The 13183-nt window shown below is 44.0% G+C and overlaps 1 protein-coding gene across 20 annotated transcripts in view; it reads left to right on the top strand.

Annotated features, from left to right (window-relative positions):
* ZBTB38 (zinc finger and BTB domain containing 38) overlaps positions 1-13183 on the top strand; it is a 145348-nt gene that overhangs the window by 60356 nt on the left and 71809 nt on the right. For 19 of the 20 annotated variants that reach the window (XR_011465073.1, XR_011465076.1, XR_011465074.1 and 16 more), the window contains one exon: positions 1104-1178. The gene's annotated coding sequence lies outside the window, so the exon portion shown is untranslated. Of the gene's footprint in view, positions 1-1103; positions 1179-8210; positions 10674-13183 lie in introns of those variants that run through there. The other variant, XR_011465087.1, reaches the window with a different exon arrangement.

The following is a 13183-nucleotide window of genomic DNA, read 5'->3' as shown; positions in this document are numbered from 1 at the left end:
CCCTCACACCGCGCCCTTCACTGTGGGGCGCCATCTTGTTCCCTGACACCTGCGCCTGGCAGGCCCCAGCCCAGGGGGAGGGTGTGGGGGCTTCGTCTAGGAGACCCTCCAAACATGGCACCGAGGGGATCTCTCTGATCTTTCTCTTCTCCACAGGCCCAGACCAGGATGCATTTCCTCTTAAAAAAAAAAAAAAAAAAAATACACACACACAGAGTGAGGCCAAATTCTGGTGAAAAGGGCCCACATCGTGCCTTTCCCCGTCACCCCTCTTGTTCTGTTTCCTCTTCGTCCTTCCCCGCTAGTGCTCTGTTTTGGACGGCCAGCATGTTTGTTCAGAGTTCTGAAATGTTTGTTTCCTGGATCTTATACCAAATCATCAGAAACAAAAATAAACCCCATTCTAGGCAAATATGTGCCCTGTGCTGTCAAGTGGTATTTTCACACCTAACCTGCTAAAAGTTGGCAGCTCTGGTAAGAAAATGACCACAACCTGCCACCCATACGCAGCGTGTTTCTGGTTCTCTGTGGTTGTTCCAGTTCATGCGCCTCCGCTGTCTCATCTCCCTGTTTTCAGAGAGCTTATTTTCATTCCTGCTTGTGCCATTGCATCTGGGATGATATGAAACGCAGAGACTGATGATAATGTATCTTTGATGTCTGTTTTAATTTCACTGAATCAAGTTTAAGTCTTGGTGTAGCCTATAATTTTACAAGCTCTGGAAGTTTCTACCCCAGAAAGTTAAGTTCCCACGAGAAAAGTTTTAACCTGTTCATAAGAATTGCAGAGCACACAGACATAGAAATCATACCCAGTTCTCCTGGCATCCAAAGTCATCTCCTGAGTCATTATCTAGTCTTTGTATAGTGTACTTAGCCGAGTAGAATTGTTCTTCATAAATTCTGTTCTATAATGATGGGGTAAGGGTATTTTTAAATGTATCTTATGTTATAAATGCAATTGAGAAGCTTGTTGCTTACTGGAAAAGAGCGGCAGATTCCTTTGTAAACTGACAACACCCTTTGAAGATTAACCATTGCTTGCTAATACATCTGTTTAGTAGATCTTACATTTTACTTTTTGTTTTATCTTAATATATCAGGTTGTCTAGAAGTGAGGCTCTGCTAAACCGCTCCTCATCTGGCTATAAGATCTGAACGCTGCGACCATTGATTTGGTGAGTGTCATTTGTCCCTAATGGCTGCTTGAATTTAGTTGACTAAATCTGTTCTTTTATTTTGTTGTCTTGCCTGGAAATTCCCATGGATGGAGGAGCCTGGTGGGCTACAGTCCGTGGGGTCCCTACGAGTCGGACACGACTGAGCGACTTCACTTTCACTTTTCACTTTCATGCATTGGAGAAGGAAATGGCAACCCACTCCAGTGTTCTTGCCTGGAGAATCCCAGGGACAGGGGAGCCTCGTGGACTGCCGTCTGTGGGGTCAAACAGAGTCGGACACGACTGAAGCAACTTAGCAGCAGCAGCAAGGTACAGGGAAAGGGAAGAAGGCATGGGGACTTCTGCATACAACAATAACAGCTGTATCAAAGAGGATAATAGTAATAGTTAAGATAGGCTAATTGCTGTAATAGACTGAAAAAGGTATAATGACTCAAACACAATAGAAGTTTATTTCTTGGTCACATAACAATAGAGGTCACACATTCATTCAGAGACGTAGGTTGAGAGAGGCTCCACCTTCTGCAGTATGTTGTTTTAAAGATCACCTGGGATTGTTTCCACTTCCCAGTGGAGGAGGAAAAAAGAGTGTGAAAAAGTGCACATGGAGATTTTTATGGCCCCTGCCTAGAAGTGGCCAGGACACATCTACTCACATTCTATTGGCTAAAATTCTAGTCACATGACAGCTTCTAACTGCAAAGGCATCTGGGAAATGTAGTCCCTGGATGGGGGGCAGCCACTTTCCAGTAACAGCTCTGGAGTGTTTCTGACGAAGAGGTCGTCTGCTCTGCAAGGCATAATGAGGAACTTAGGGATGCTCAAAAATAAGATAGCAGAATGAAGTAGTGGGGGAAGTAAAAAGAGATCAGATATTTAGAATTATATTAATATAACTAACACTTTTTGGTAAGGAGTGGGCAAGGAGCCAGAGAAGGCAATGGCACCCCACTCCAGTACTTTTGCCTAGAAAATCCCATGGACGGAGGAGCCTGGTGGGCTGCAGTCCATGGGGTCGCTAGAGTCAGACACGACTGAGTGACTTCACTTTCACTTTTCACTTTCATGCATTGGAGAAGGAAATGGCAACCCACTCCAGTGTTCTTGCCTGGAGAATCCCAGGGATGGGAAGCCTGGTGGGCTGCCGTCTATGGGGTCGCACAGAGTCGGACATGACTAAAGTGACATAGCAGCAGCAGCAGGGCAAGGAGCAGATTTTTCAAGAAGCCTCTGTCTGTCCTAATGCTGAGCCTTTACATAAACACCACTAGGCCACCAGTGGCCAGTGAACCACGAAAGGCATTCTTCCCTCCACTTTTTCCCCCTCCAGGGTCCTTTTGGTTTAAGACCATTCTGGCTCTGTCATGCTTGTAGGAATTGTCCAATAGAACCTGTTCTCCTAGTGGTCACTAGGAAAGCTCTTGGTGGGTTGTTTTCTTTTTTTTTCTTTTCTTTTCTTTTTTTTAGATCATAGTTCAGTTTGCTCCTGGGGGCTTTGGGAAGCTACCCTGCTCTAGATCTTGGCATAATTTTTAATATTGGGGATAGAGGGGGAAATTCCTGACAAGATGGGATCCTGAAACCAAGTTATAAGAGAAACATGTGAAAGTAAACTAAAAAAGGCTCCAGCTGAGGGTATTAATTCTACCCAAAGGATTTGATGTATAGTTCTAGCGTTTTCTTTTCAGGAAAAGTTGCAAAACATTTACTGCAATCATGAGTGGTAAGGTTATAAGCCCTGTTTGAAGAACCCTGAACTGATTTTATATGTTATGCAGTCTTTTCATCATTGTTGGTCTTGGTGCAGTATCCCCCTTGCTGGAAAATATCGGAAACCATATGGTGGTGCCTCTATGATGGCCGCAAGGCATCGTAAAGATCTCCAATACAAATGGGCTGCACGTGCTCACTTTAGCAGCACACAGACTATAAAAATGGTTTCCAGTCCTTGCCTGAGCTGCCTGGTACCTACTTCTCTAGTTTCATTGTCAATATCTGGCTAGACACTCTGGTTTTGGATTATATCTTACTCCTGGACTTGACATTTCTGGCACTCACACCCACACCCTGAAGAATACACATTGTCCATTGTGTGGGAAGGCCAGCTACTGACTGACTTAACACAGCTCTCAGAGCCTGGCCTCATCTCCTATTACTGCTGCCTCGCCCCCGCCCAGTCCCTCACATCAGGAGGAGTGGGATAGAAGAATGAGTGGATTTGTTGCAAAAATGCTTCAACCTTTGAAAGTCCATTTTTTTGGTTTGCTGCTGCTGCTGCTAAGTTGCTTCAGTTGTGTCCAATTCTGTGTGACGCCATAGACAGCAGCCCACCAGGCTCCCCCGTCCCTGGGATTCTCCAGCCAAGAACACTGAAGTGGGTTGCCATTTCCTTCTCCAGTGCATGAAAGTGAAGTCGCTCAGTTGTGTCTGACTCTTAGCGACCCCCTGCCACTGCAGCCTACCAGGCTCCTCCGTCCATGGGATTTGCCAGGCAAGAGTACTGGAGTGGGTTGCCATTGCCTTTCTTGGTTTGGTGGGTCCCAAAAGAACCTACTGAGTGGAGAGCTGGCTGGGTTAGCGGAGAAAACTAAAGATAAAACCAAGTTAACTGGGAGAGCCCAGGACCTGCAACTAGGGAGCAGCCACAAGGAGTAAGCTGAGAACAAGTACCAGGTTTCAAAAGCTGGCGTCGAGTGGGAATGATCTATTGCTACATGTCCAAGCCTAAAGGAGTCTGCCAGGAAGGGCGGGGTCAAGACCATGGTTAAGAAGGAAAAGGAGTCAGGGTCTATTCACTGGGGAGACTGTTAGTCACAGATTGTTAACTTCAACTGCCATGTAAGAATGACTCCTCAAAGTACTAAGGATGCAGGAATTGACAAAGGAGTGAGGGAGTGAGCTGGGATCAACTTGATTTTTAATGTCTAGCTGCCTAGTGTGGCAGAGAGAGATGTGCTACCACCAAATCAAAATTTCACTGCCATCAACACAACCCCTTCATCGGGCTGGTACAGCATGCTAGGTTAACACTACAGACCCACCAGTGAGGCAAGGGTAACAAGCACACTTTGTAAATACTTTGACCTTCAACGTTTTCAAAAATGCATCAAAGTAGATATTATGGGGAAAGTTAGACTTTCTCAAGCTTCCTTAACTTATAATTTTATATTTTATTTTAGTTAAAAATTTTTGTTGAAGTGAGTGAAGTCACTCAGTCATGTACGACTCTTTGTGTCCCCGTAGGCTGTAGCCCACCAGGTTCCTCCATCCATGGAATTTTCTAGGCAAGAGTACTGGAGTGGGTTGCCATGAAGTATAGTTGATTTATACAATGTTGTGTTAGTTTCTGGTGTATAGCAAAGTGATTCAGTTTAATATATATATAATATGTTTGGGTTTTTCCCCATTCTCCAATTCATATGAGGAGTACGATTCAATGTGAGGCTACATAGTCTTTTCAGAACTTAGAATCATGTCTATTGATTCAGATGTGGTCTGGGCACAGTTTGCTGATGCAGGCAGTGCTTGGACCAGTTGATTATTTTTAACCCCAGGTTAAAAGTTTTATACTTTTCAGGGCACAGAAGTACATGCCCCCCTCTTGCCCTGGGTCAGCATTATGAATGTTCTGTTTGGAAGATTTTGCAATCAGGCCACATCACAGTCACCAAAGCTGAGAATTCATGGTAATGGGGCTTCGTGATTTCTCATGCTGAAATCCCCTGACTTCTTGTCAAGAACACAGTTGGAAAACACCACACTGAAGACTTCAGGGTTTTGTTTTTAACTCAAGCCTCTGGTTTTCATCAGAACTTTATAGCTTCCTCCCACCTCCAAAACGGTATTTTTAAAAGTGTAAAGCTGAGATTCTGTCAGAATAAGTAAGGTAATATATGTGAAATGGTTTGGACAACTTAGGAAAATATGTGGCAAGTTAGGGTGTTGATGAAAACAATTACCGTCTTTGTGATCAGTATTGGTGTTAGGATTTTGATATTGCTAATAATACTGCAAGCATATTTATTTATTGATCTTTCTAAATTGACTTGAACCTGAAATCCTTAGCACCATTTCCTAACTGGCCAAAGCATGTGGTGTAAAAATTTCAAGGACATTTGGAAAGGTTAGGCCCCCTAGGCCAGGGGCCTAACCAAGTATCTTCCACTCTTACTCAGGTTTGACTCATGGATCACTGAGATCCATGAGAGAAAGTAAAGTTGAGCCATCTGTCTGCCAAAAAAGGATGCTTCCTGGCACTCAATGGGGCTTCCAGTGCATTGGCCAGAAGAGGCTTTGAAAGCCTCCATGGAAGAAGGCTGGAAGCTCCATGGAAGCTCTGGCCCTGGGTGGAGTCTCCCAAGCTGGAATGAAGCCTATCATCTGTCCAGGAGCCCCTAAGCAGAGTGTAGTCAGTCTGCATGGTGCTCTAGGGTGAGGCCACGGGGATTATACACAGAGGCAACAAGCATGAGATCAACTCAAGAGCAGTAAAGATGTTGTTCAAACTGAATTCCCTCCCATGTCCCTGTTCCTATAGTCTGTTATCTTCGAGTGTAGCAAGAAATTAGTATCTAGTGAAAAGGATTTTCTCGTTGACCCAAATTCCTGGGCATTGACTATACCAAGGTACTTTGCAAAAGAGAATGTAGCTTAAAATTCACCCCAGCACCAGACTCAGTCTGTCTTCCAAGTCCTCTTACAGCAGCAAGGCCATGGCTGGACCAGGCTCCTAAGAGGTCTCTCTTCCCTCTCTTTTCATTCCTCATGAGTCAAATTCTTTTTCTTTACTTAAAAAAAAAAATTTAGCATTGTTTTTCAAATAAAAAGAGCCATAACTAGTCACTATACAAAATCTGGAAAATAAAGAAAAGTATCAAGAAGAAACCAACAATCTGCAGTAATCTAACAGCCAACCAACAATTCAATATTAACATGTTGATGTATTTCTTGTCAGTTTTTTCATATATATTCTTTTCTTCTTTTGAACATTATTGAAATGCTATTTTATATGCCTCTTTTTAAATTTTATATATGTTATAACTATTTTTCCAAGTCACTAAATGATTTCACCCCACTTAACATTATGTTGTAAACATTTTTCCAAGTCACTAGATGATCTTTTGAAATTTTTATTTTTAATGGCTGTGTTTCCATTGCATGGATATGTCTTAATTTATCCATTCTTTTTTATGTACATTTTTATTGCCTCTAGTGTTCTGCTGTTATAAACGTAAAAACATTCTTATAAATAAATCTTGGTGGACATCTAAGGGAAAATTCCTAGAATTGAATCAGTAGGTCAAATGGCCTATTTTTAAAGTTCCTAATGCGTAAGTCAGCCCCTGAAAAGTCACCAATGTCTATTTCAAAATCTAAGTCCCCTTCAGTTTCTCATGTTAAAATGCATGTTCCTAGGCCCCAGTGGCATGGAAAGCTCTGAGGACAGGGTCTAGGAATATGTATTTTAATATACCCTCCCAGTCCCTATGCACATTAAGGCCTGAGGATTATTGATAATATTGTGTTCAATTTAATAAACACTCATTTTTCAGCAATACTTACTAGACAGAAAAAAGTCAAGGAACTGTAAGCTAGTACATCCAAACTAGAATTTAACTTAAAGGTGTTTTTTGGCTTCTGAATTTTAGATTTCTCCTTAATCGTGATGTAATACAGTTGAAAGTTTATCAGCTAGGGAGTCTGGAAACTTTACTGTAAGTATAAGATAACTGAGCCACAGAATAGTTGATTCACTCACTTGTGGTTGTTACGCAGAGATCTAGTGGCAGAGGAAGAACTAGAACTTGAGTGACAAAGGGCCTGGATCCACCCAACCTCTGAGTAGCATCACTAAGTCCTAGCTTGTACTGCTTACTGTGCAACAGGACAATAAATTGAGAGACAAGTTGTTGGGTCAAAAAATACCAACTTTATGCAGAAAGCCAGCAACCATCTTACCCAAGTTAGAGTTCAGGCTTCTTTTATACTAAAACAGGAACAGATTTGACTGGTTGTTGCAAACATCTAGATGTTGGAATCCTTTGTTCTTACAGCCTTCTACATAGATCTGGTCACAATGTTCCTATAAACCTCCAGCAAGACAAATGTTATGCTCTGTTATGCAACTTTTTATCTCTATATGAATGGAGAAGTGTTATACTTTTAAAGGTCACAGTCTTGAGAATGGGATATCATGTACATTTTGGACTACTGGCAGCATTCTTTTTCACAAAGTGTTGAGCCAGCATGCCTAAGCACAGGCAACAGAGTGCAAGGGTTAGAGCTGGAAGAATAGCTCCAATATGGAGTCAGATTTGTTCTTCTCTGGTACATTAGTAGAGACAAGGCACTGTGAGAAGACTGACTCCTAAAGTGAGCCCCTGGTTCTACCAGAGAATGTGTATCTGCCTTCTGATAGGCAGGGCATATCTCAGGATACGTGTGGGCAGCCCAGACCCTGTGAGGGACACCGTAAGAGACTACCCTGTGCTCTGAGCACCGAGATAATAACACTTAGTCCGAGGAAGACATAGGGCAGCCATGTGGATCCAGGCCGTAAGAGCCAAGTAGGAGGTGGGGTCCAGAGTCAGAAGCCAAGAGAACAGAGCAGGGACAGAGCAAGATTTACACTGTGGGCAAATGTTAGGTCACGGGAGTCATGAGTGGAAAAGCCAAAGCCAGAGCTGAGGGGCGCTGCCGTGGTTCAGCCTTAAGGATGGAGTCTCATTACCCAAATTCATGGTCAGGCGAGGTACTGCCCCCGTCTCCACCTACCTCATTGTATCTGAAAGGTGCTATGTGCTTGGCTGCCTTCTGATGGGAGGTAAGTAAGAGCACATGGCCAAATGGAGCAGTGAGTTAGAGAAAAGGTCCCCAAGAATGGAAACCTGGAAAATAAGAGAACATAGTGAATAAACAACAATCAAATTCTAAAATTCTCACCACCTTCTAAGAGGAAGTGTGACTATCCATCCCATCTGCATAACTCTTCTCAGTCATCAGACCACCATCTCATCATTTGGCTTTCAGGTTCAGCCTCAAGTTCAGCTTCCAGAGACTGTTCAGCCCCCAACAGTCCCCAGTTCATGATCAGGTTCTGTAAGACACCATCTAGATTCCTCCATGCCCAAGTTCACATGCATCTCCTGTGAATGCATCAGGTGAAGCACAAGAGCCAGAACCAAGAGGAACCCAGAGGAGAACATTCACAGCATCCGTCTTCCATACAGAAGCATGAGGGAATCTACCTAAGATCACCGAGCTTCCCTGCTTCTGTGCAGGGTCTCCATTATCTCTTGGCTATCCTGATGCAGGATCACTACCCTCCTGATTCTTGACCTCCTGGCCAAACCTGTGGAAGCAGGGTCTTGATGGGTATGGGTTCTGGGAAGGTTCACAGCCTCCCTTGAATCAGGGGTACAACAGATGGAGGATGACTTTCCAGACATGGCTGGGGCTGTTTGAGTCATCCCCATGGGGTTGGCCCTTTTCAAAGCCCGATTCCCTGGTCATCTGAACACCTTCCTTGGCTGAGGCACCTTCTGCTACTCAGATGGAATTCTACTTGCTGGCAGGACCTGGATCCCTAGGTTGCGAAGCTCCCTGTGGTGGTGACACATTGCCTCAAATCTAACTCCCAGGAGGTAGAAGTCAGAGGTCCATGCCATCCAGACAAGGTGTCCACATGCTGCAGGAGAGTCTTGAGCAGTCAACAGAGTAGAGGGGCCAAGGGCAAGAAGTGTTCAGTGGGGCCTCTGACATCTGACACCAGTGGTGCCACTGGTGATCCCGTCCTTACCTGTCTGTGCTGACTTCATGTCCCACCACCATCCCACCACCCCGTGCTAATAAGGTACTAACTTTAGGAATAAAAAGCACTTACACAGTCTCTGGCTAAAGCTTCAGGAAGACCCCAGTCCAGGCAAAGTCTGTCCCCACCTCATGGCTGTTATATCATGGCCTTCATAGTACTCCACGGGAGTGAATGTCACCGGTATCAAGTCTGCCTGCTGGGCCAAGAAATACTGCCTTAAAGAAACCCAACATTCCCAGATGGTGAAGTCCTACTACTGATGTCAGGAGCAACTGGACAAACCTGAGGCTTCACCCTATATCAAGAGCCTCATTTTCCATCATCAAAATGCCAAACAGCACATTGCTATGTAGACAGTATTTGGAAAGCTGGAACAGTGAGAGAAACCTGAAGCCACACCAGTCAAGCTTTGGAGGCCCCACAAGTGACTGCCATCTTGACTGGGGACCATCAAAATGAGCCCCGATGAGTCTATCAGGATGGCTAAAATTAAAAAAAAAAAAAAAAAATGATGTTACCAAATGCTGGTGAGGATATAGAGAAAATGGATCACTCATACATTGCTGGTGGGAGTATAAATGGTACAACACTCTGAAAGAGTTTGATAGTTTTTAATAAAGGTTAGCATATATATACCATATATTCCCACTCTTGGATATTTACAGAAGAGAAATGATAACTTAGGTTTACACAAATGAACCTAAGTACCTTCACAAATGGGGCTTCCAGGTGGCAATAATGGTCAAGAACCTGCCTGCCAATTCAGGAGACATGAGACTTGGGTTTGATCCCTGAGTCAGGAAGGTCCCCTGGAGGAGGAGGCATGGCAACCCACTCTAGTATTTTTGTCTGGAGAATTCCATTGACAGAGGAGCCATGGGGTCACAAAGAATTGGACTTCACTGAAGCGACTTAGCAGTCACATGAATATTCATAGCCTTTTTATTTGTTCTAGCTTAAAACTGGATACCCGCCAAATGCCCTTCAGTGGGTGAATGGATAACAAACTGATACATTCATATCATGGAATACTATTCAGCAATAAAAAGTCACATCTACCCATCCAACTTGAATGGCTCATAAGGGCATTCTGCTGGGTGAGAGAAAGTCAGTCCTAAAGGGTTACAGACTGCAAGATTCCATTTATATCACATTATCAAAGGGGCAAAATTACAGTGCTGAGAACAGATCAGTGCCAGGGGCTAGGCTTGGGGGAAGGTGTGACTACGGTGGGGTCGCACAGGGGGTTTCTTTGTGGTGATGGTTTGGTCTTGTATCAGGATTGTGTTGACAGCTACTCCAGTCTTCACATGTGATAACATTTCATGGAACTCTTGACACACACACACACACACAAGTGCATGTAAAAACTGCTAAAATCTGAAGTAGTAGTCTGTACCTAAGTTAACAGTGTTGTACCGGTATTAGTATTACCTTCTTGGTTTAGAGACTGTATTACAGTAGTATTGATACAAGATAGTGTCATTCTGAGAAGACAGGTGACATCATACAGCTACTGTACTGTTTTTGCAACTTCTTGTGAATAGTAAACTAGTTCCCCCCACGATGCTGGATGCTTGGGGCTGGTGCACTGGACGGCCCAGAGGGATGGTATGGGGAGGGAGAAGGGAGGAGGGTTCGGGATGGGGAACACATGTATACCTGTGGCGGATTCATTTTGATATTTGGCAAAACTAATACAATTATGTAAAGTTTAAAAATAAAATAAAATTAGAAAAAAAAAAAAAAAACAACTTTTTAAAAGTTTAAGTTTAATTAAAGAGAGAGGTTGCTCCTCACCCCCAAGAAAGGGGGATGCAGCCACTGGCTTCTCTGTTGTGAGCAACTCCCATTGTTTATTGCTAATTTATGGTTCGGCTTCTAAGGCGGCCTCACCCTCTGCATCTCGAAATCAGTCAGAGTTGGCCCATCTCAGATGCAATCGAAGCTCAAGTCTTGCAGGGCTACGTGTGACAATCCCCCCTTCCCCCACCCTGAGGCTGTAACTTCAAAGCGAGGTGAAGACTCAGATCTAAGAAACGGTCTCACGGTGAAACTCTAGGACGAATCATCCTTCCAGCCCCAGCACAGTAATTTCTTCTCTGGAATGGCTCTTTATCTTCCCTGCTCTTCATACAGATTATTCTCTTCACCTTCACCAAAGGGCCCCTCCTCTAATGGAAGGAGATTAACCCTTCTCTGCGCATCCCCCGCCCCCCAGCACTCTCATTCAGTAGAGGGCTTTCTCTCACCAGCTCTGCTCTCTCCGGGCCCCGTGCCACAGCTGAACGCCCCAGCCTGCGATGGCTGCCTTCCCTCTGAAGCATTTGCGCCTCTGTCAAACACCTTTTTGCCAGACTTGGCCCTGGGAAGACAGTTTTGAAATTAAACTTATCGTGAGCTGCCGGGGTTCGAAGTAGGGAATTGCACAAGGTCCTGGGGCATTTAGGTCAAGGCCTCCCCGCTGTGCTCATTACCTTCAGGGCCTCATCCGAGCGAAATTCTAGCATTATTTACTCAGTTGTTCTGTGGAGGGGTCCCCAGCGCCATCTAAGATCAAAGCTGTGCCTATGGGGCTGCTGTCTATGTGGCATTCTATCCGGATATGACAAGAAACACACACAAGCCACTGTCCCCCCCCAGGACTGGCCTCAGCCCCTAATTTCCTGCCGCATCTTATTTATTAGGGGCAGTCATCTCAAGAGACCATGGGGAGAGGGGCCCAAGTGTACGTGTCTCAGGCCTGGCTGTGAGTTGTAATCAGGACGCTGTGCCCAAAAGGGGACTGACTATTTGAGTTGTTGATCTTCAGTAGGCGTTGGTGAATCTCCTAGTTTTGCACCTTTTGGTTTCAAAACTGTACTGAACAACGGAAAATGAAACCTGCAACTTATTTTTAGCTGCTAATGCTAACTCATGAGATTTTTTTTTTTTCTTTGCAAACCAAATAGGATAAAGGCTACTTCAGCTGGCTGAACTTAATCTGATTGACTTAATATAGCAATCAAGTCTGCTTCTCTTGATACTTCTCAAATGATACTGGGTCTCAGGTGATAATTTTGGCTGATATTTACTATTTTTGCTTCAAATTATGTTCTGTTGAGCTTTAAAAAAGTTAAATAGCTAAACATTTTCTTCTGGGAGGAATTGGGAAAGAAGTTAAAACCCTCTATACTGGAATCTATTTGTTAACTCACTTATTCTATAATCATTTTTGAGGCATCCGCTCAAGTGAAAGGTGGATTTTTTTTTAAATTAGTTGAGCCAGTGTGTTGAACTGCAAAGAGCAGAATACTCGTAATTTAGGAATCTGGCTTTTATCCTGGTTGCTGAGGTCTTCAGATATCACACTCCGTGACTCTGATTTTCTCCTCCCTTCAAGAAAGGTCCAGATGACACCTTCCCATGTGCCTTGCCCATCCTGTAATTCTGTGTAATGGGCTCTGCCACTGACAGCATGGGGAAATGTTGAGGCACATTTTGGAGGCTGTGGTGTTGTCATCAGGCCTCTCTTAATTTCTGTCTCCCCTTTCCCTGTTCTAGGAGGGACAGATGTAAACATAGCCTGTGGTCCGCTCGCCAGACAACTTGTCCCCCCGCCCCTCACCTTGGTAAACAAGTGATTAAGAACTTGAAAGACTTCCATAGGTATTTTTAGTCCCCAGATCCCTTCCTTAACTCATGGAACAAGTTTTCTCATTTTAGGAAGTGGTTTCAGGAGATAAAGCTGAGGATTCCACTGGGAGTGGAGCAGAGAAAGGACCCCTAATTTGGTGTTGGTCAATTAAGAGCCTACCCGTAGAAGTCCCTCCATCACATTAGGCAATGCTCTGTTTGCCATGGGAGAGACACAGGTCTCACAGGGTGCCAGCCAGAGACATGAGTAAAGGCAGATAGTTCAATACAACAAAAACTACTGTGCTTTTATCTTTAGTGCAAAGGAAGTAAAGATTCACTGAGGTTTGTTAAGCTGCTCTGGTGAGAAGAGGTTGATGGTCATGACCTTTCAGAAACACGAAGTCATTTATCTGAGAGAAAAAAAAGCAAATGACTTTGTTCCCAGGTTGTCGTGGAATATTTGTTGCCCAGGATGCACAGAGATATAAGGAGAGGATTATCCTCTCATGTGAGGATAGATTTTCCCCATCTGTAAGATTTCTTCCTTCTCTACCATCATTTACATCCCCAC

Source organism: Bos mutus, chromosome 1, assembly GCF_027580195.1.
Source record: "Bos mutus isolate GX-2022 chromosome 1, NWIPB_WYAK_1.1, whole genome shotgun sequence".
Lineage (NCBI taxonomy): Eukaryota > Metazoa > Chordata > Mammalia > Artiodactyla > Bovidae > Bos > Bos mutus.
The sequence above is the reverse complement of the archived record's forward strand: the minus strand, read 5'-3'. Positions and strand labels throughout refer to the sequence as shown.